This window comes from Lithobates pipiens, unplaced genomic scaffold (assembly GCF_037356315.1).
Source record: "Lithobates pipiens isolate NorthernLeopardFrog02 unplaced genomic scaffold, aLitPip1_a1.2 Scaffold_13, whole genome shotgun sequence".
NCBI classification, from domain to species: Eukaryota; Metazoa; Chordata; class Amphibia; order Anura; family Ranidae; genus Lithobates; species Lithobates pipiens.
Genome location: NW_027507718.1, coordinates 493,614,792 through 493,635,820, shown reverse-complemented (window position 1 = coordinate 493,635,820; position 21,029 = coordinate 493,614,792).

The window sequence follows — 21,029 nt, the reverse complement described above, 5'->3', positions numbered from 1 at the left end:
TGAAGCTTGCTGTCCAGTTACAACCCTGTTTGGTCCGTTTTGATAAGAGTGGTTAAAATATGGGTTAGCCCAGTGTTTCTCAACTCCAGTCCTCAAGACGCCCCAACTGGTCATGTTTTCACGATTTCCCTCAGATGAAACAGCTGTGGTAATTACTGTGGTAATTGCTGTGGTAATTACTAAGGCAGTGAAGCCTGCACCTGTGCAAAATAATGGAAAGCCTAAAAACATGACCTGTTGGGGCACCTTGAGGACTGGAGTTGAGAAACACTGGATTAGCCTATGTGCGAGAACCTTAGCGTAGAGTTTGAGATCCGTATTTAGCAATGATATGGGCCTGTAATTTGCTGGACTAGTAGGTTCTTTGTCTGGCTTTGGTATCGCTACAATGGAGGCCTGCAACATCTCTGCAGGATATGAGGAAACGAGGTTGTTGCTGCTGCGAAAACCGGATAGAGATTTGGAACTAGGATTTCCTGAAATTGTTTGTAATAATCGTTTGATAAGCCATCTGGTCCCGGGGACTTCCCCAAGTGTAGGGACCTAATGGCTTTGCTAATTTCTTGAGGAGTTATCGGGGCATTGAGCTCCTGCTAGTTAGAGTGGGCAGGTTAACCACTTGCTTACTGGGCACTTAAACCCCCCTCAGTCCCAGACCAATTTTCAGCTTTCAGCGCTGATGCACTTTGAATGACAATTGCGCGGGCATACAACACTGTACCCAAATGAAATTTTTATCATTTTTTTCCCACAGATAGAGCTTTCTTTTGGTGGTATTTAGTTACAGCTCGGAGTTTTATTTTTTGCTAAACAAACAAAAAAAGATGCAAAAAAAAACATGTTTTAATAGTTTGTTATAAAATTTTGCAAACGGGTCATTTTTCTCCTTCATTGAAGTGCGCTGATTAGGCGGCACTGATAGGCTGCACTGGTGGGCACTGATGGGCTGCATTGGTGGGCACTGATGGGCTGCATTGGTGGGCACTGATAGGCTGCACTGGTGGGCACTGATAGGCATAGTTAAGGCGGCACTAATAGGCACAGATAAGGCGGCACCGATGGGCACAGATAAGGCCGCACTGATGGGCAAAGATGGGCACAGATAAGATGGCACAGATGGGTGGCACGGATGGGTGGCACGGATGGGTGGCACGGATGGGCACTGATAGGTACCACTGATAGATGGGACTGATGGGCACTGATAGGTGGCACTGATAGGTGGCTCTGATAGGTGGCACTGCTGGGCACTGATGGGCGGCACTGCTGGGCACTGGTAGATGACACTGATGGGCCCGGATATGTGGCACTGGGGTGCAGCACCTTTGAGGCAGATTGTGGGCACTGCTGGGTGGCACTGTGGGGGGCACTGCTGGTTGGCACTGTGGGCACTGCTGGATGGCACTGTGGGCACTGCTGGGTGGCACTATGGGCACTGCTGGGTGGCACTGACGGGGGGCACTTACTTTTAGTACATGTGGCACTGCAGGGGGCAGGTGGGCACTGGCAGGGGGCAGGTAGGCATTAGCAGGGCTGGCCGTGATCGGGACTGATGTCCCGATCATGGCCGCCGGTGATCGGCTTTTTTTTTTTCCCCTCGCGCTAATAGCCGATTACCGGCTCCGTTATATCACATGATCAGCTGTCATTGGCTGACAGCTGATCACGTGATAAGGGGTCGGGATCGACCCCTTGCACGGATCGGTGATCAGGCGAGTCTCATGGACTCGCCGATCACAGAGCGCGCCGCGCGCGCCCCTCAGGGGGTGCGCAGGCCGCTCGTACACGGGACTACGTCTATTGACGTTGTCCCGGAAAAGGAGATCCGCGCTGTAGCCGTCATTTGGCTATAGCGCGGATCTCAAGTGGTTAAGGGAAGACAGAAAAGACTCAATTTTTTTATTGCTTTGGTTGTGGGGTGTTTGGGTCTTACTTTAAGTTATAGAGGTCACTATAATAGGACGCGAAGATATCCGCAATTCCTTTTGGGTTGGTTATTTTTGTTTTAGTTCTAGGGTCTATAAAGTATTCAATTTTGTATTGTAATTTTTTAGTTTTCAGTCTGTTGGCTAAGAATTTGCCTGCTTTGTTGCCTGACGAATAGTTTGTCAGTTTGAGGGCTTTGATATATAAGTCGCATGAACCTTTGCCTTTTGACACGTGAACACATTTGTATAAAAATACCCCTCATAAAGGCCTTATGAGCACAGCAGACCATGAAAGGATCAGAAATTGAGTGGGAGTTGTTTTGGAAAAACTCCCGACGCCCAATATCTGCTACGTTATGCTTTGAATTGAATATATGGGAGTTAGCCCTCCAAACAAATGCAGGATTGGGTGAGCAGTCCCCCAGTATAGATATCGACACAGGGGCATGGTCTGACCATGTGATATCGTGAATACTGGGTGAGGACACAGCCTGAAGCACATTTTTATCCACTAGAACCATGTCTATCCTAGAGTATGAGTTGTGGCATGCCGAATGAAAGGTGAAATCTCTTTCCTCCGCATGTTGGCACCTCCAAACATAGTACAGATCTTCCTTGTGAAGTAGGAGTGGAAGTGCCGGGTGAGAGCGTGGAGGTTTAGATGACATGTCCAACATAGGATCAGCAGTCAGATTAAAGTCCCCGCAAATGATCAAGGGTCCCCTTTTGATTTTTGTAATTTTGGAGAAAAGTTTCCTTGCAAAGCGCAACTGATGTTTATTCGGTGCATAAGCGTTCACTATGGTGTAGGGCCTGCTATTAATCTCGCACAAGAGGATCAGAAAACGGCCTTCTGGGTCACTGAGAGAATCATGTAGTTTGAACACAATTGTGTTTTTGATCGCTATAAGTACTCCTTTCCTTTTATGAGACGCTGAGGCAGTAAAAATATGGGCAAAAGTGGGTGAGGCAGAGGCCTGGAAGTGCGTTTCCTGCAAGCAAATTAAGTCACTTCCCAATTTAAGAGCCTCTTTCCAAAGGGAGGCACACTTAGCAGGATGGTTAAGCCCACGTACATTGAAGGAAGTTATTGCGAATGCCATATCAGAAAAAGTAGGAAGTATGTGTATTACCTTCTCCTGGGTGTTTCAGCAGGCACTGAAGTTGTCTGGGGCCTTGTAGGTGTGGGCAATAGGGCTCCATATAGGCCGACAGGCAGATCCAATGAAGTAGTAAATCGAGACTGGTTATGAATAACAAAGAACAGACAAAAAGAGAAACAACAACTAGTCCTTAAAAAAAGGGAAGCAATCCCAAACGGGACCTGATTGCAGTAGCACTGCATAAAGCTCATAGGGAGGGTTTTGTGGGAAGCTCCACTTAACCGGGGCGGTTGCGGTTAAGTTAGTACATTAGTTTGGTGATCCAGAGGCGGCTGTGCCGCTAGATTTCTTGAGTTTCCGTTTGTGGGAGACCATTTGCCACTCATCGTGGGTATTTACCTTTACGGGTGGGGAGTTGGCGTTGGATTCTTGTTCTAGTAAAATATTTCAGTCACGAAGGAGCGCAAGTCCCTCTTCCAAGGATGTGATCACAGAAGAAGTGTTGTTCCGGGTCATAGTTAATTTAGTTGGGTATCCCCAGCGGTATGTGATGTCATGATTTCTGAGGGCTTTCGTGATGGGTAGGAGTGATTTATTTTTTCGTAAGGTATACTGGGAAAGGCCCGCAAAGAGCTGTAGGCGGGAGAACTGCTCCGGCAGCTGTTCCTTTTTGCGAAAGCTGTTCATGAGCTGATTTTTAACATGGTAAAAATGCACCCTGATTATCACATCCCTGGGGACATCCTCATGAAGAAAGGGAGGTTTCGGTAATCGGTGAATCCTAGCAATTATCACTTCAGATGCTGGTATAGAAGGCGGGGCTGCGCATATCAAGTTGCATGCATATTGGTTCAACTGCGCCGTTTGTACAGATTCGGGAACACCTCTGATCTTTAGGTTGTTCCTTCTGGAACGGTCTTCGATATCTGCGATTTTGGCTTTCAGGATCTCTATTTGATCATCTTGCTCATTGTGTGCATCTATTAGCTTATTATGAGACGCTGCAAACTCACCCATCTTGTGCTCAACGTGATCTACTCTGCCCCCCAGCTCATCCACATCAGCTTTGAACTTAGTAACACAGTTCAGCATATCTGCATTTAGGGAGGCTCTCAGAGAAATCAACATATCTTTCAGTGTGGCCTCAGCGACAGGCTGGTAGGTGGCAGGGAATGAGTTAAAAGTATCAGACAGTTCCACAGTGGTGGTAGCAGAGTTGCAGCCTGGGCTTACCTCTATCAGTGAGGAGTCTGCTGACAGTCTGGGCTTACTCTTCGCTGGGGTCTGTGTCATTGGGTTGGAAACTGTTGGCGATCTGGGCTGTGCTGTTTGTGAGCCTCCTGTTGATCCTGGGATGTGCGTTGTGGAGGAGGCTCCACTGGATGAGGCTGGCGAACAGCCGCCGGCGCCATCTTGGCCTCATGCCTGCCATCTGGGCGGAAAGAAGTGTGGCAGCTTCCCCACGCTGGCTGGCTCCTTCTTCTTTCTCCCCATCGCGGAGTGTGCCCAGTCTCCCGCTAAGCTGTTTAGTGGAGTTCTGGCTTTGTTTGGTCGCCGCTGGGTGTGCTTTTCCCCGGCTGCAGGTTTGGTGCAGTTTCTGAAAACACACCAAAAGTACATCACACCTGCAAGATGTAATAGAAGTATATGTCAGAGCACAGCTAAGGCACAGGGAAGCCACAGGTGCACTGTGCTGCACCCTCAGTGTGGGTAAACAGCAGTGCATCAGTGTTATAGGAGACTTAGGACAATAAAGTCTCCTTTACATTTGCGGTTAGAGGGGTGGTAAAACTACCATCAGTCATTGTTGTCCACGACCAGTTACCAAATCACTTGAGTGGCCCTCGATCTTTAAAAGGTTGAGCACCCCTGCTATAGAGGAAGAATTGCCCTACAACATGTGAAACTTGAATTACCTATGTAAGTTAAGAAAAAAGTTATTCCCACTTTTGAATTGCTTTCAGTACATCCCTCATACTTTAATTTTGCTTCCTTATCCCCTTCTGGACCAGTGATATACCCATACGTTGCTGGACTTTGGGTGGTTTTACTGGGATGCACCCTGGTACTGTTTTTTAGAGCCAGCAGTCAGCCTAACTAGCCACTGGATTGCTTTTACAAGCAGCAGGAGGGGACGTCCACCTTCCTCGGCTTGCTTGAGCTTTCCCATCCCATTGGGAGACCCAAGCAACTAACCAGCGTATTCGCTGGCTGGTCGGGAAACTGATCAAAACCACGATCGGCTTTGATCAGCTTTCTGCTATGGTAACCCAGAAGCAATGGCCTAACATCACTTCCAGCTTACCCGGATGTCAACGGCGCCATTTTAAAAAAAAATCAAAAGCATTCAAAAACATAGATCTTGGTGTTTCAAATGCTTTTAAAGGCAGAGGAGGGATTTGGGATGTTTACATTCTTTGTGACAGCAATAAAATGAAAAAATAAATAAAATTGAAGTAACAGTGTAAAATAAAAATAAAAATTAAAGTGCCCGTTACCTGGGTTCACGTTGGTCCCGTATGCACGCAAACTGCAATTGAGGTATCACATGTAATTGTTCTTCAATATCTGAAGTCATTGTTCTCAGCTAGTTAGAGGCAATTTTTCTGGCAAAAGAACAGGTTCAGGATGTTTGAAAGACATTTAAAGCCAATTGGCTCTTTAAAATCATTTTTACTTTGCCTTATTCATTGACCTCAATGCATTTTTTTTTTAAATGTCTAAATTTTTAATTACTGGTATATTTTCAGAAGAAAGCCCTTTCATATTTTTTTTCCAAGGCCTGTTTTCACTGGCCTTTATTCACAAATTAGCTGCTTTTCACTTCTCAGAAGCCAGTGGGAATACAAAAGTAAATTGAAGCAAATTGATGTAGATTAGTAAGTGGTCGAATACAGGTCAATGCACCAGGGGGTGGGGTTATAGTGGGAGTATGTGCCACAATTGCTGCACTGAGAGGGGCACCGCTGCTGACAGGATTAGACAAAGATGGGGGCTAGAGTTTGGCGAATGGTTCACCCCAAGATTGAGGTTCGGTCCGACCATTGGCTGTTTCCCCCTTTCACACCAATAGGGTCTGGTATAGAATGGGGGGGGGGGTTGGGCAACGTCATTTTTTTTTCTTTTTAAATAGCCAGGTGCCCGCTATTGCAACCGCGAGTCAATTTAACCACTTGCTGACCAGTCGCCGTCATTATACCGGCTCATTCTGGCAAATTGCCATAACTGTACGTCGGTCCCTTAACAGCTATAACAGGCACGCATGCACCCGCTGGATGACGATGGAGCTGATGCATGTGGCCCGTGGCCGCAATGTCCGCCGGCCACCTGCGATTGCTGCACAGAGAGCCAGAATGGGGATCTGTCAATATATACAAACAGTTCTGACAGGGAAGTAGAGAGAGATTGTCTGTTCCTAGTGATCAGGAACAGCGATCTCTCTCCTCCTCCAGTCAGATTGAGCTGGGGGGGCTGTGCAGACTGAACTGGGAAGGAGAGGTTGGACTGTGCAGAATCTTGTGCTATATACATTATGTTGCATATTGTCCCAACAGTTGCTGGTAGTTAAGCAGTCCCTGACTACTTTAATGAAGGTCTTTTTTTTAATGTAGGCTCAGATAAACTGTTAGCTCTTTGACTATTTTCAGTGTACACAAAATCATATGTAATGGAAGAGTTATTTTTTTTTTTTTTAATGATTGTGCAGCTGTTTCTACAAGTTCCTGTCTGTTAGCCATTAGAGATATGAGTGGATGTTGAAGGGCTGGGGCTGAAACCTCATCCCTTTGAAGATCGATTTGAGATCAGTTTGAGAAGTTTATGTGACCTACTCAATAAGATACAAAATGCTTTGATACATTTCTCAACCCTTTTACTTAGTAAATTGGAGGACATTTCGGCAAAATTGATTTCACCGCAAAATTCCAGATTTCATTGCTGCCTCCTAACTAATACTGTACATGAGAGGTCCTCTTTATAGAGAGATTAGGGGTCTGTTGGATCCCTGATGTCTACCCCATTTTTCCTTTTTTGATATATAGATAAGTCTTCACTATGTCAGAGATTGGTGTTTTATTGCCACATCCCTATTCTATAGAAAAAAAGCAAACCCCCTTGTTTGGGACTTTAAAGGCAACAACAACACATGTATAGAGTAAAAAAATCATTTATTATTACACATATTTGATCATATTACACAAATTTGATCATATAATCTTGATCATATAATCATGTAATGTTCAGTTAAATCATGACATAACAAAAAACAAAAGAAAAAATACATAACAAAAATGTAACAAAATTGCATAGCAAGCATAGAATTGTATCATAAATACAATACAATAAGGGTCACTTGAAAAAACCTCTCCCTGTCGGGAGAGATGGATGCTGGTCACGGATGAGCAGCATTAACTACAGGGAGGGGTTTTTCAAGTGACCCTGAGTGTGCTACAAATGGACCAAGAAAGGCTATATTTGAGGCTTGGATAGCATCACTCAACAATCATCAGATTGAATACTGTTTTACAACTCCTCCGCTGCACTTCATATACCACCTTGATTTGTGACAAACCAGTTCATGGAAGGCTCCAGTAAGATACTTGTTGATTCCATGAGGGGGAATTTGAGGCCATCTTCTGCAGTGTCTTACCAACTTTTTCTTGTTTGCATAGTACAGTACACTCCTTCAAATCAGCTTCTGCTTACCTTATGACAGTCTATGATTACATAGCCTCCTATCCAATATCCCTGACGAAGGGCTTGAACCAGAAACGTGTCGGGTACCGGAGATTTTCAATAATTGGAGAGTATTTATGATACAATTCTATGCTTGCTATGCAATTTTCTTACGTTTTGGTCATTTGTTTTTTGTTATGTCATGTTTTTACTGATAACATGTTTGTATGGTCAAATTTTATGTGTAATAATGCATGCCTTTTTACTCTATACTTGTGTTGCTGTTGCCTTTAAAGTCCCAAGCAAGGGGGTTTCCTTTTTTCCATTTTTCCTTTTAGTGACTACCAAAAGAGAAGATTTTTTTTTACCAGGGATTTCACTGATGCAGGGACATTTTTTCCTTTCAGTTGCACCACCAATGCAGGGTCATTTTTTTGATTCAGTGACACCACCGATACAGGGAATTATTATTAGTATTTTTTTTTTTTTGTGATACCACCAACACAGGGAAATATATTTTTTTCTTTGCCACTGTTAGCCCCATATTTGTGACCACCGATGCAGGAACATTTTTTCTATCCAGTGACCCACTGACACTAGGACAATTTTTTCTTTCAGTGACCACCAATGCAGGGACATTTTTTCCTTTCAGTGACAACACCGACACTGGGACAATTTTTAATTTTAGTGACCACGATGTAGAGGCATTTTTCCTACCAGGGATTTCACTGATGCAAGGACATTTTTTTCTTTCAGTGAAACCACTGATACAGGGACATTTTTTCTTTCAGCGATATCACCAACGCTGGGCCATTTTTTTTCTTTGCCGCTGTTAGCCACATATGGGTGAGCACTGATGCAGGATTTTTTTTTTCATCCAATGACACCACTGACACTAGGACATTTTTTCCTTTCAGTGACACCACCGATTCAGGGACATTTTTTCCTTTCAGTGACACCACTGATTCAGGGACATTTTTTCCTTTCAGTGACACCACCAATTCAGGGACATTTTTTCCTTCCAGTGACACCACACACTGATGCAGGAACATTTTTTCCTTCCGGTGACACCACTGACACTAGAACAATTTTTCCTTTCAGTGCTCACCGATGCAGGGACATTTTGTCCTTTCGGTGACACCACCGACACCGGGACAATTTGTCCTTTCAGTAACTACTGATGCAGGGACATTTTTCCTTCCAGGGACACCAGTGATGCATTTTAAATTTTTTCCTTATTGTTACACCACTGGTGCAGGGACAATTTTACCTTTTAGCGACACCACCAATGCAGGGACATTTTTTCCTTTCAGTGACACCTTTGGCACTAGGACAATTTTTCTTTTCAGCAACAACCAATACAGAGACATTTTTTCCTTTCAGTTACACCACCAACACTGGGCCATGTTTTACTTTGCCACTGATAGCCCTTGTACACATGGTCGGAGATTCCGACAACCAAATCCGTCGGAGTTATTCCGACGGATGAATTCCGGACGAGGTCCGGAAGTGATGTTGCATACACACGGTCGGACCAAGTTGTCGGAATTTCCGGTTGCCAAGAACGCGGTGACGTAAGCCGTGTATGGCGGGACTAGAAAAGGGAAGTTCAGCACCACGTCCGGCAGCCTTTGAGCTCCTTCTGCTGATCTTGAGTTAGTAGAAGTTTGGTGAGAGACGATTCACGCTTTTCAGATTTGTGATTGAGTTCGCTACTGCTCTTCAGTTTCTGCTTGTCTGTGCGTATCTGATAATCAGTGCATGTAGTCAGTAAGTATTTGTTTCTCATTGTGGACTATATCTTGGTATAGTGCGCTTTGATTTGCATTGCTTATTATCTGCTTGCTTCTGCTATAGAGGTCATTCTTTCATGCATTGCTGTTTATCGGTGCTTTCTGATGTCCGTTCTGACTAGCCGACCGTTTTCAAACCATGTTTCGTCTACGTACTCATCATAGAGTTTGTGCTGTGCAGGGGCTTCATGTTGGGGTTCTTACTTTGACACAAGCCCGGTCCATGAACAGGGAGGGGAGGCGTTTGTGGACCAAGAATTGGTTGCGCCAGCGTGACCAGTTCTTGCACATGCCTTTCCTCCGTGAGATCCGGGAGAATAATCCTGATGATTTCAGGAATTATCTCCGGATGACGGACCCCGTTTTTCACCGTCTGCTGGCTTTGCTGACCCCTTATATCAGCAGGCAGGATACCTGCATGCGGCAAGCCATCACTCCGGAGCAGAGGCTCATCGCCACGTTGCGCTACTTGGCGACTGGGAGAAGCCTTCAGGACCTCAAGTTCTCTACAGGCATCTCCCCCCAGGCTCTGGGGATCATTATTCCAGAGACCTGGTCTGCCATCATTCAGGTCCTGCAGAAGGACTATATGAAGCTAAGTTTTCTCTTTTAACATCACATTCTATGTATTTCATGATTGCTAATGTCTTGCATTTCTTCCCTCATTACCATCATTGCAATATGCTCTAATTCATATGCTCTGCCCCTTTGTCCTCATGCATATTTTCCTCACTAACTTCCCCACCATGCTCTTCTTGGCCCATAAAACTATAGTCTAGTCACTTACCAATGTCTTTTGTCAGCTCCATAGTATTGCTTTCCCCTAAAAACCCCCTAAAATGTCTACAAATGTTATGTGTGTGCTTCAATTTAATGCAGAGTGACATTTTTTTTTTGGTTGTGCCAAACTCATTAGGAACCCCCCTCCCCCCAACTGCTAGCTCAGCTGATAGCAATCCTCTATCTGCTGACTTTACCAAACTGAAAACACACTATATCTACCTTTTTGATGCTCACATTTATGGATGAATTCACCAAAGCATGTAGTGCAAGGACCTGCCTCAATACTTTCAAATGCTATCATTTTTTTATTTTTTGCCCCTATTATTATCTTGATATGTAATAGCATAATGTCAAAATGTGCTTCCATTTTCTTTTCTTTTTGGTATTATGACACTTCTTACCTGTCCGGTGGGCTACCAATAGTGTAAGTAAGGAGAGGCTTCCCAAAGTATCACACATTATTTAGGCATTCAGCTCTCAATCAAGTGGAGAGGGTTACCTGTCCAAAACATCCCCCCCCTCATTTTTAGCAAGGGCCCATCAGATGGGGGGGATGGGGGGGTGATGACTCTGATAAGGGGACCTTATACTTTAGGCTTTAAATACTCAGTTCCCAAAATGTTATACTGATCTTGGCCAAAAATGTTTGTATCTAATCTGCTTGCAATGTTGATTTGCAAAATTTCAAATTTTTGGTCTTGTTTCACTCCACAGTGTCCTTCAACGCCACAGGAAGGGCAGACTGTGGCCTCCCACTTTGCCAGTCGTTGGGACTTTCCCAACTGTGGAGGTGCAATTGATGGGAAGCACGTCCGCATCGTCCCACCACCCAACTCGGGGTCGTACTATTTTAACTACAAGGGGTTTAATAGTATCTTGATGTTGGCGATGGTGTCTGCGACCTATGACTTTTTGTATGTGGACGTGGGGCAAAATAGACGGATGTCAGATGATAGAGTGTTCTCACGGACGGAGTTCTACTGGCGTCTCCAGAGTGGCAGTCTGGGCTTGCCACCCCCAGAGGAGAATCAGGAAGGACTCCCGTTCGTCTTCGTCGCAGATGAGGCGTTTGCCATGGCGAACCATCTGATGCGGCCTTTCCCGATGAGGACCCTCACCCCGGACCAGAGGATTTTTAATTTCCGCCTGTCCAGAGCCCGAAGAGTGGTGGAGAACACCTTTGGAATACTGGCCAGCTGGTTCCGCCTTTTTTTAACACCTATCCACATGGCGGAATACAAACTAAATCACATTGTGCTGGCGTGCTGTGTTCTGCACAATTTCCTAAAAAGACATTCTGCAAACTATGCGGTCTCAGTTGTCCAAGAAGCAAACTTGCTGGAAAATGAGAACCTCACGGGCCTTGAAGCTGCTCGTCCTGGCTTGCCCCCCCCCCCCCCAAAGCGTGAGGTTAGAACCCAATACATGGAGTACTTTGTGGGTAGGGCGGCCATTGATATGCCAGACAATGTCTGAGTGGCATTTTCGGAATACATTTTTCTTTGAAACTCCAATATTTGTTTTCATTTACTGCTTCGCTTGGTTTTAGGTGTCTCCTAGGTAAATGTATGTTTTTTCTTGTTGTGCCTTTTTCACCAACAGTGCAAACCCAAGTTCTGAGCGAGATGAGGGGACAGTCTCTTCTTCAGATAATCTTATTATGTTGTCGGTCTGCTACACACACACCTTGTTTTTGGTAACTAATGTATGTAGTGCATTACTGACCAAAATCGTGCTCATTTTCAGCACCATGGCAGGAAAATGGCATGATTGTCAAAATTAACACATCACTGTGGGTGTTATTTACTAAAGGTACATCCACTATGCACTACAAGTGCACTGCAAAAGTACACCTGAAACTGCACTTGGAGTGCAAAGTGGAAATACGTTTAGTAAATAACACCCATTGTCACCGAAAACAACAATTTTACTCCAAATACATCTTTTGCGCAATGAAAAAGGAAGCCACACATTGTTGATAATTTAAATTTTTAATCAAAGCACACTCACATGTGCGTTTAGAAAAGGGTTTTACAACAAACCAACAAATTGGGTGTATCAAAAACATTATTTCAGGTATTCTTTTGTTTACTTGGTGTTTTTGTGTAACTTACAAAGTTCAAGTTTGAAAAGTGAAGACAATATCAGACATGAGTATGTACAAACTGGGCTGATATTGCCTTCATCACATGGGGTGTCACCCCTGGAAAAGCCAAATTTGGAAGATGCACACAGTGTGTCAACATGTGCTATCTCCCATCATGGGGGATCAATGTACATGTTTTGGGGCTGCAACCACGGCCGCTGATAGAAATCATGGGGCCCCGTACAGCCTACCTGACGGGGCCCCCTTCAGCTCCACCCTGGCCCCGCCCCTGGTCCCTCCTTTAGCCCCACCCCTGACCCCACCCATTGCCCCTCCCCAGACCCCGCCTTGAAACAAAGTGTAGGTTTGTCTACAAGTGATATTTGTTTTTCTCCAGTCAGTTATAGGTTTGATTATCCAAAAGAAATACTGTTTTCAGATGAGAATATACCTCTTTAATATTTATATGTAATACAAACCATTAATGAATAAATAAAATGGTATTTTGGAGAGTATTGGCAGGGTAAGTATTGCAGAGTATTGGCAGGGTAAGTATTGCCAGAGTATTGCCAGGGTATTGGCGGGGTATGTATTGCAGAGTATTGGTAGGGTATGTATTGCAGAGTATTGGCAGGGTAAGTATTGCAGAGTATTGTCATGGTATTGCTAGGGTAATGGCGGGGTATTGGCAGGGTATGTATTGCAGAGTATTGGCAGGGTATGTATTGCAGAGTATTGGCAGGGTATGTATTGCAGAGTATTGGCAGGGTATTGGCAGAGTAAGTATTGCAGAGCATTGGCAGAGTATTGGCAGGGTAAGTATTGCAGAGTATTGGCAGGGTAGGTATAAAGTATTGCAGAGTATTGGCAGGGTAAGTATAAAGTATTGCAGAGTATTGGCAGAGTATGTATTGGCAGAGTATGTATTGGCAGAGTATGTATTGCAGAGTATGAGTAGATGTTGAACTTCAAGCATACACCTCACCTGTGTATTTGTTAGCTCCAGCAGGGCAGCAGAGATCACTTCCTCCCTCTTCCTGAGTGTCCACAATAGCTCGATCGCCCGGCCCCTGCACTCTCTGCTCCTCTCACTCTGCTACTTCTTCTCACACGGAGAGAGAGAGGAATATCACTCCGCAACACTATAGGCAGGGGCGGACTGACAACTCATGGGGCCCCCGGGCAATAGGGGATCATGGGGCCCCCTTTGTCACCACCCACCCACGCACAAGCCACACCTATATATTGCACTGTTACATTACATGCATTGGTCACATAATTTCTCTACTGTATGTTCAAAATAAATGTTTAAAGAGTTAAGAAAATAAAGAACAAAAAACGCACATATAACCACGTACATTTTCTGTGGGGCTGCGTCTCCTGTGAGCAGAATCACGTACAGGTACGGTACTTCTACACTTGCGGGTACGTGCGCTGTCTGACCCACTGCCGCCTTGATTGGACACACCGAGAGCTAATTAGTGGGTCTGGTGGACCCAATGTCCACTGGGTCCAGACGATTGTTTCCATCAGAGGCAGAACGGTGGTCTGCCAATGTAAACAAGTTAGATTGCCATTCTGTTAGTAGGAAAACCGAGATCCTGTGTGTCTGCTAAACAGGAACACAGATATGTCTTCCCACATTTAAAAGCACCTCCCCCACACAGTTAGAAAGCACTTCCTAGGAACACATTTAACCCTTTGATCTTCCCCTGGTGTTAACCCCTTCCCTTCCAGTGTCATTAGTATAGTTAACCATTACTAGTAAAAAATTCTATAAAAATATCCCATAGCATATTGGGATTTTTACCAACATGTAGAAAATACATATTGGCCTAAACTGATGGAGAAATTAGATTCTGAGGCTAGAGCCCATAGCAGCAAAGTAAAGAAAGTATATATAATATACACACACACACACACACACACACACTGCAAAGGCTGCGGACATGGTACAGGGGTCAGAGGCTGCGGTCATGGTACATGGGGTCAGAGGCTGCGGAGGGGTCTTACTAGGCTGTGATGAGAGGTGCGTGCCACTCCTGAAACCGCACAAAATGCCACTGCTGCCTTACATTTAAAAATGGTGCCGCCCGGTGCCATTATGTCACTGCGCATGCATGTTTGAAAATGACTGAGCGTGTAAGGGCCTGCCCACGCGGCGGCGGTGCATGTGCAGAGGACACTCCAGCCCCCCTCATCATACCATACAGGGTTAATGTTACTTTATGGTATGTGATGAGTAGGGATGAGCCGAACACCCCCCGGTTCGGTTCGCACCAGAACTTGCGAACGACCCCCGCGTTCGAAACGAACGTTAGAACCCCATTGAAGTCTATGGGACTCGAACGTTCGAAATGGAAAGTGCTAATTTTAACGGCTAATATGCAAGATAGTGTGCTAAAAAGGGTTTGGGGACCTGCCTCCTGCCTCAGGGGACATGGGTCACTGCAAAAAAAAGTTTTAAAAACTGCCGTTTTGGCGGGAGCACTGATTTTAATGACGATTAAAGTGAAAAAAAAAAGGTGAAATATTCCTTTAAATATGGTGCCTGGGGGGTGTCTGTAGTATGCCTGTGAAGTGCCACGTGTTTCCCGTGTTTGGAACAGTCCCTGCACAAAATGACATTAAACGGAAATAACACCATTTAAAACTGCTTGCGGTTTTAATGTTATATCTGGTTCCTGCAATATGGTTGAAAATCATTCAGAAAAATGGCATGGGTAGCCCTCCCTGCCCATTACCAGCCTATTTGGGTCTTGTACGCATATTAAGGGGAACCCCGTACCCATATTAAAAAAAGGAAATGCGTGTGGCCCTATATACTCAGAACAGCAGTATACAGGCGGTGCAAACAAGACAGGGACTGTGTAGGTTTGTTGTGTTAAATTGAATCTGTTTGTAATTTTCAACCGGTACATTTTTAAAGTGTAGCTCAAACAAACTATTTTTAAGCTTTTTGGAAAACATAGGGAAGGGTTATCACCCCTGTCACCCCCGTATAATTTGTTTTGTCGTCCATCTTTTTTCATCTCACTTGCTGCTGTCTCCTTGCGTTTGCAAGTAGGAGATGTTTGTAAGTTGGATGTTTGAAAGTAGGGGCCTGCCCTATATTATAGCGGTATGTACTGGGTACAGAGCACGCAGACAGCACGCACTATCTCCTAACACTACTGACTGCAAGCTCTATTATTAACCACTTGACCACTGGGCACTTAAACACCCTTAATAACCAGATCAATTTTCAGCTTTCGGTGCCCTCACATTTTGAATGACAATTACTCAGTCATGCAACACTGGACCTATAGGAAATGTTTGTCCTTTTTTTCACACAAATAGAGATTTCTTTTGGTGGTATTTAATCACCTCTCAGTTTTTTATTTTTTGTGCTATAAAAGAAAAAAGACCGAAAATTCAGCGAAAAAATGAATTTTTCTTCGTTTCTGTTATAAAATTTAGCAGATTAGTAATTTTTTCTTCATAAATTTTGGCCAAAATTCATACTACTACATATCTTTGGTAAAAATAAGTACAAATTGGTGGATATTATTTGGTCTTTGTGAAAGTTATAGAGTCCACAAGCTATGGTGCCAATATCTGAAAATTGATCACACCTGAAGTACTGACGGCCTATTTCCTTTTTTTTTCCACAAAATTGTCATATTATCAGGTTATTTCACACACACAGCATATGCATACCAAAAGACCCTGGAGAATACAATGGTGGTCGTTGCAAATTTTTATCTCACACGGTATTTGCACAGCAATTTTTCAACGCGTTTTTTTGGGGGAAAAAACAGTTTTGTGCTTAAAAAACAAACAAAAAAACAGTAAAGTTAGCCCAATGTTTGCATAAAGTGAAAGATGAAGTTATGCTGAGTAAATAGATATCAAACATGTCACTCTTCAAAATTGCACATGCCCGTGGAATGGCGCCAAACGTCGCTACTTAAAAAATCCCCATAGGCGACGCTTAAATTTTTTTTTACTGGTTACATGTTTTGAGTTGCAGAGGAGGTCTAGGACTAGAATTATTGCTCTCGCTCTAACGTTCTCGGCAATACCTCACATGTGTGGTTTGAACACCGTTTTCATATGTGGGCGGGGCTTACGCATGCGTTCGCTTCTGCATGCGAGCACATGGGGACATGGGCGCTTTAAAAAATTTTTTTTTTTTATTGTTCATTTTACTTTATTTATTTTAGTTTGACATTTTTTTCCCCAAAAATATATTTTTGATCACTTTTATTCCTATTACAAGGAATGTAAACATCCCTTGTAATAGGAATATGGGGTGACAGGTCCTCTTTACAGTGAAATCTGGGGGTCAGTATGACCCCACATCTCACCTCTAGGCTGGGAAGCCTGAAATAAAAAATAAAAAAAAGATTCTGGCTTTGATCGTACTGGCGAGTTGGTAGAAGCACCGGAGGGCGGTGAGGGGTGGGGGGCGTCTATGGCTGGGTATTTCAGGGTATCACCGAGTATGGCTGGGTATCTCCGAGTATGGCTGGGTATGGCAATTTATGGCAGGGTATTGCAGAGTATTGGCGGGGTACTACAGAGTAATAGCAGGGTACTGCAGAGTATTGGGGGGTACTCCAGAGTAATGGCAGGGTACTGCAGAGTAATGGGGGTTACTGCAGAGTAATGGGGGGTACTGCAGAGTAATGGCAGGGTACTCCAGAGTAATGGCAGGGTACTGCACTGCAGAGTAATGGCGGGGTACTGCAGAGTAATGGTGGGTACTGCAGAGTATTGGGGGGTACTGCAGAGTATTGGGGGTACTGCAGAGTAATGGGGGGTACTGCAGAGTAATGGCAGGGTACTGCAGAGTAATGGCAGGGTACTGCACTGCAGAGTAATGGCGGGGTACTGCAGAGTAATGGCGGGGTACTGCAGAGTAATGGCAGGGTACTGCAGAGTATCCACTGGTATTGCAGAGTATTGGCAGGGAATTGAGGGGTTAAATTCGGTGAGCAGCGATGTGGGCACTGCAGATGCAGCCCACATCGCTGCTGACACCGATCTCTTTCCCCTCCACTGTACCAGTCGGTACAGAGAGGGGAGGGAGGAACCGGCGTCATGTTATGTTAATCACCTCTCAGTTTTTTATTTTTTGTGCTATAAAAGAAAAAAGACCGAAAATTCAGCGAAAAAATGAATTTTTCTTCGTTTCTGTTATAAAATTTAGCAGATTAGTAATTTTTTCTTCATAAATTTTGGCCAAAATTCATACTACTACATATCTTTGGTAAAAATAAGTACAAATTGGTGGATATTATTTGTTGTTTACAAGTTTACAAGTGATCACTCCGTCATTTGACGGAGCGATCACATGGTAAACGGCCGCGACGAGCGGCCGTTTACCGTGATCCGTGATGCGCCGGGTCCTGTGGACCCGGCGGTCACGGATGCTCTCGAGTGCGCGCCCCAGGGGGCGCGCGAGAGCAGAATTCTGGGAGGCCGTTAATTAACGGCCTCTCAGAGTTAAACAACCGCCCTGAAGCCATTAATCGGCAATGGGCAGTGGTTAAGTGGTTAAAGCTAGATCACTAGCTATATAGGTGAGGTGAATATAGTGGTGTATACTGCGGTCAGGGCACAGACAACAACCACTACACAGCAGCAAGATAGGAAATCAGCCAAAAACGATCGGTGTGTAACTGTGTCGAAGGTACACAGAACACCCACTGCTTCAGATGCTAACACACTACACGAGGCAGCCTCAAAGGCGGCCTTATATAGTGTGGGGCGTGCACTACACAGCCTGAGCTATGATTGGCCACAGGCAGGATGCCTGTGGCCAATCATGGCTCTCCTCGCTGCTGGCGCTACGATTGGCCAAGCATGCGGGGTCACAGTGCATGCTTGGCCAATCATGAGCCAGCAATGCACTGCGCCACCGCAGTGCATTGTGGTCCGCGCGCGCCACTCGAATTTTGACACGAACGGCCCAAACGTTCGGAATTCGCCGAACGGCCGAACAGCCAATGTTCGAGTCGAACGTACGTTCGACTCGAACACGAAGCTCATCTCTAGTGATGAGGCTGGAGTTTTAGAGGAAGAGAGCAGTGCAGCTGGCTGGAGCATGAAAACAGCAAACACACACACACGCTGCAAAAATTGACTTTATCTTAATTTCCTGGTGATGGGCTGTATTGTGGCACCACGTCCTTTGCTGTTATTGCACAAATTCATGAATACGTTAGAAATATATTGGGCCTTTTCAGGTGCTACAGAAATATTGTACATACACATATATTAAAAATAATTATTTTGTGAAAATGCATCTGATGTATGTAGTAGGTGAAAAGTCCCAGTTGATTCTTAACATATTCAAGAATTTTACTTTCACCAGACCTGTCCTGCTGATGTACAGGACAAGTTTAAAGCACATATTTATACAGTGTGGAAGGCAGAACAATCGTGACTCACAGTAGAAGAATGCAGTCTGCCATCCGTCCTGTTATCTTGTCTTGGGGGAGCTCCAGTGACTACTTTATGGGTAGCCATGATCGCTACTGTGTTGTCCTGCTTGCTCTGTTCTCCCCCCAGGAGGAGAGGGGGGGGAGGAGGCTCGGGTGCTGCCTGACACACACAAGCATGGAAGAGATCGAGTTACACCTTTATCCATTGACCTGAGAGTGTCTTATATGAGCAGACTAGTGACAATGTCCAGGCTCCTGGGGTGGTGCTCTCCCCCTCCCTCCCTCACTCAGTCGGTTCAGCTCAGTGTCCTATGTGCAGGGGCGGATCCAGAGTCTAGTCTCGGGAGGGGCACTTCTATAAAATATGTTTTTTGGGGGGCAATTTATATGGGAAATGGCTGGTATTGGCGCTTCAATCATTACGGCACCATGGTTGTTATGGTGTCAGGATGATTGAAGCGCATTATTTCTATTAATACATTGTAATATAAAATTAAATGGTTCAACTCACCATATTGCAGAATCAGTGGGAGCCCTGAGGATGTCACTTGCCATGTCGCCTGCCACCAAATGTGGATTGTCACTTGTCACCAAATGCGGATTGTTACTTGCCACGTCACCTGCCACACATTGCGGATTGTCACTTGCCACGTAGCCTGCCACACATTGCAGATTGCCACTTGCCACATCACCTGCCACACATTGCGGATTGTGACTTGCCACGTCACCTGCCACACATTGCGGATTGTCACTTGCCACGTCGCCTGCCACCAGATGCGGATTGCCACGTAGCCTGCCACACATTGCGGATTGCCACTTGCCACGTCACCTGCCACACATTGCGGATTGTCACTTGCCACGTTGCCTGCCACAAATTGCGGATTGCCACTTGCCACGTAGCCTGCCACACATTGCGGATTGTCACTTGCCACGTTGCCTGCCACACATTGCGGATTGTGACTTGCCACGTCACCTGCCACACATTGCGGATTGTCACTTGCCACGTCGCCTGCCACCAGATGCGGATTGCCACGTAGCCTGCCACACATTGCGGATTGCCACTTGCCACGTCACCTGCCACACATTGCGGATTGTCACTTGCCACGTTGCCTGACCCACATTGCGGATTGCCACTTGCCACGTCACCTGCCACACATTGGGGATTGTCACTTGCCACGTCACCTGCCTCACATTGTGGATTGCCACTTGCCACGTCACCTGCCACACATTGCGGATTGTCACTTGCCACGTTGCCTGCCACACATTGCGGATTGCCACTTGCCACGTAGCCTGCCACACATTGCGGATTGTCACTTGCCACGTCACCTGCCACACATTGCGGATTGCCACTTGCCACTTGCCACGTAGTCTGCCACACATTGCGGATTGTCACTTGCCACGTCACCTGCCACACATTGCGGATTGTCACTTGCCACGTTGCCTGCCACACATTGCGGATTGCCACTTGCCAGGTAGCCTGCCACACACTGTGGATTGTCACCTACTGGTGGTCTTTTGTTGGGTCCCAGAGTGAAGATAGGCAGCAGAGAGATGATGCAATCTCTCTGCTGCACACAGCTTCCTACACAGTGAGGGTGGAACTGAAGGGATGCAGGGCAGTGAGAGATGATGTCATCTCCCTGCTCCCCTGCCTGCTGGCTTCCTGATTGGCCAGCAGCCCTGCTAAGCCGCCCAGCTGCCCCCCCCTCACCCGTCCACTCAGCGCGGGTACCCGCGGAACCGGCCGCGCGGGTACCCGCGGAACCGACCGCGATTGGACCCGCGGAACCGGCCGCGGGTACCCTCGGAACCGGCCGCGATTGGACCCGCGGAACCGGCCGCGATTGGACCCGCGGAACCGGCCCGCGGGTACCTGTGGAACCGGCCGCAATTGGACCCGCGGAACCGGCCGCGGGTACCCGCGGAACCGGCCGCGATTGGACCCACGGAACCGGCCCGCGGGTACCCGCGGAACCGGCCGCGATTGGACCCGCGGAACCGGCCGTGCTGTCATTAGCTGGCGGTATTCTCGGAGGGGGCAATTGACCCGTTGCCCCCCCCTGGATCCGCCCCTGCCTATGTGTGCGAGTTGTCAGTGCTGACATTTCCGATGCTTCCTTCAGCTAGCTACTCTCCTGCTCAGGACTCAGATTTGGCGCCACAAATTCAGCTTCTCTGGAGCCAATGAGAGACGAGGGGTGTGGATTGAAGGCGGAAGCCTCCTCCCCCAATTG